Source organism: Marmota marmota, unplaced genomic scaffold, assembly GCF_001458135.2.
Source record: "Marmota marmota marmota unplaced genomic scaffold, marMar, whole genome shotgun sequence".
NCBI classification, from domain to species: domain Eukaryota; kingdom Metazoa; phylum Chordata; class Mammalia; order Rodentia; family Sciuridae; genus Marmota; species Marmota marmota.
Window position 1 is genome coordinate 18,673,661 of NW_026000211.1, and position 3,305 is coordinate 18,676,965.

General features: G+C 38.2%; 1 pseudogene; it reads left to right on the forward strand.

Moving 5' to 3' along the window:
* The first annotated feature begins 1,911 nt into the window (after positions 1 to 1,911).
* LOC107142548 lies at positions 1,912 to 2,762 on the forward strand (annotated as a pseudogene).
* The last annotated feature ends 543 nt before the right edge of the window (positions 2,763 to 3,305 follow it).

The following is a 3,305-nucleotide window of genomic DNA, read 5'->3' on the forward strand; positions in this document are numbered from 1 at the left end:
GGGGTAGAGAGAGAAGAGGGGAGGGGAGGGGAGGGGGGATAGTAGAGGATAGGAAAGGCAGCAGAATACAACAGACACTAGTATGGCAATATGTAAATCAATGGATGTGTAACTGAGGTGATTCTGCAATCTGTATACTAAAATGTAAAAATGGGAGTTCATAACCCACTTGAATCAAAGTGTGAAATATGATATATCAAGAACTATGTAATGTTTTGAACAACCAACAATAAAAATTTAAAAAAAAGAACCTATAGAGTGAAATTGTATGGAGTGATTTGAGTGAATAAAGCATTGAAAAGGGGAAAAAAAAATTCAGGGTCATATATTTTTATGGTTTTGATATGTAACCGGATAATATAGTAACATAAATAAAGTTATTTAAGGTAGATAAGTGCTGCGTAGAACATAATATTGGGAATAAATTTCAGCCCCACTTATTACCAGATTCTGAATTTAGATTGGTTAAAATTATAAAATGTGGAAGCGCAACAATAACTGGTACTATTCTATTAACCTTTAGTCTTGCCCCTACCTCCCCAAAGAAGTTCCAATTGAGATTCTTTCTCACCTAGAAAGAGAATGTTAGGCTGGGCCATAAATCGTGTTCAGGTTATATTACATATTAAATTTTTAAAAATATACATTAAACATATATATTCCCCATGTACTCTAAGGTAACAGAATTGATGATCAGTGATTTAGGGCACCAGCTGACTTTAAGCCGCCACCTTCAACCCTCTAACACATCTTTTCAAACAATAAACAACTCACAATGATTAGTTATGGCTCATGTTCAAGAGGGATAAAAGAGTTCTCCTTTTTTAATCACAGGACTCGTTTTTTTTTCTTTCCAACATTCTTTCCCACATCAAAAGCAAGGCTGTATTTTCTAAAAATAATTTCATAGAATCTTTCCTTTAAAGAAGTCACCCTTTTCTTTGTGATGACACTGCCTTTACAGAAAAATACTAATATAATAATGCAGGCTAAAAACCTACAATGAAAGATGGCATCAGTTTAAGAGCAGGCCAAAGAGAAAAGTGAAATAGTATGAAGCTAAGGAAAAGCCTGGTTAATGATACATAATTTATTTCACTGTGGCTAGAGCCAGGCCAAATATTTGGCAATGAGCTTCACAGCAGTCAGAGAAAAGAAGGAAACACATTTTGATGAAATATTCATAGTGACCATAAGATAAGAATAAACCAGTTACTTTGGCAAACTATGTCTTTTCCTAATAATGAGGCTAAAGAAAAATTCCTGTTGTGGTTCTTTAAGAAAATGTACTATGTGATATTGTTTCTTGAGTTCAAGTGGGAATTTAAATTTAAAAAACTCTGTAATGGAATACCTACTGACATAAAAACAGACATAAAGACCAATGGAACAGAATAGAGAGTCCAGAAGTAAACACAGGCATATAAAGTCAACTAACCTTTGAATGTACAATGAGAAAAGGAAAGTTTCTCCAAAAATAATGTTGGGAAGACTGGGTATCCAAATGCAAAAAAATGAAATTGGGTCCTTATCTTATAACATATACAAAAGTTAAGGACATGGATTAAAGTCCTAAATGTAAAACATGAAACCATAAAACTCCTTGGGAAAAAGTGAAAACCTCTTTGATGTTCATCTTGGCAATGTTTTTTTTTTTTTTTATATGGCACCAAAAATCATAGGCAACAAAGAAAAAAAACAGACAACTTTGAATATATTTTACTAAAAAGCTTATGTACAGCAAAGGAAACCATTAACAAATTGAATAGGCAAGCTACAGAATGGGAGAAAATACAGGAGTAATACCTAAAATACACCATTAACTCACATAGCTGAATGGTAGAAAAACCAAACCATTCAATATAAAAATGGGTAACAGACCCCAAAAGACATTTCTCCTCTGATCTGAGAATGGCTGCCTCTCCTTATGTGCTAGTGGCTGAAATCGGTGTTGGTGCCTATGGGATGTACAAGGCCTGTGATCCCCACAGTGGGAGTCACCCACTTTGTGACTTTCAAGACTGTGAGAGTCCCTAGTGGAGGTGGAGCTGGAAGGGACTTGAGCACACTTCATGAGGTGGCCTTACTGAGGTGACTGGAGGTTTTTAAACATCCCAGTATTGTATGGCAGATCAGCATCTCTGCCACTTCCCAGAAGTGGAAATTTAGGTGACCTAAATGTTTGATCATGTAGATCCAAGACCTAAGGACCTATCTAGACAAGGCATCTCCACCAGGCTTTTTGGCTGATGCACCAGTTTTTAAGAGGCCTAGATTTTCTTGAGGCCGATGACATCATTTACCAACTCCTAAAGCCAAAGAACATTCTGGTGACAAGTGCTGGGCTACTCAAGCTGGCTGACTTAGACCTGGTCAGAATTTATAGCTACCAGATGGCCCTCGCACTTGTGGCTATTACACTTTCGTACTGTACTTCCAAAGTTCTTTTGCTCTCTACATATGCAACCCTTGTGGACATGTGGAGTGTTGGCTGTCTCCTTGCAGAGCTGTTTTATTGAAGGCCTGTCTTCTGTGGATACCCTGAAACTGACCAGTGGGGCAAAATATTTGACCTGATTGTGCTGCCTCTGGAGGATGACTGGCCCTTAGGAACCTCTCCCCACAGAGGGTCTCCTTGCCTGGTCCATTTGGTCTTGCAATGGATGCAGAAGTCTGGTGCTTAGCTGCTGCTGGAAATGCTGACTTTTAACTCACCCAAATGAATCTCTGCCCTCTTAGCCCCCAGCACTCTAGTTACGTAAGGAAGAAAATGATCTGAATGGGCTATGGAGTGACTGTCACAGAAGGAAAAAAAGCTACCATTTTCCTTCTTTGGGACACTTAAGTAGAGAGGACTCCACGGAGAAGGCAACCTCTGCCTTCCTCTCTGAAGCTGTGGGGACTCTTCCAGATTTTTCAGAGAATATTTTGATGTATTAATGACATTCTCCACCCCCTCTTGTGAGGCATGTCCTTCTACTGACCCCCTAATTCTCTACACTAAGAGGTATATCTCTCCTCCACCTCTGTACCTTGATTTTGTAGTCCATTGTTAAACAGGAAACCAAAACAAAACAAATAATTATGGTCACAAATCATCAGCCTTTTATGATAAAAACATTCAGCAAACTAAAACAAGAAAGAAACTACTTCATTATACTGAAAACTATAAATATTAAAAGTTCACAGTGAACATTGTACTCAGTGATTAAAGATTGATGACTTTTCTTCCTTATAAGATCTGGGAAAGGGCTGGGGATGTGCCTCAAGAAGTAGCATGCTCGCCTGGCATGCGCAGGGTGCTG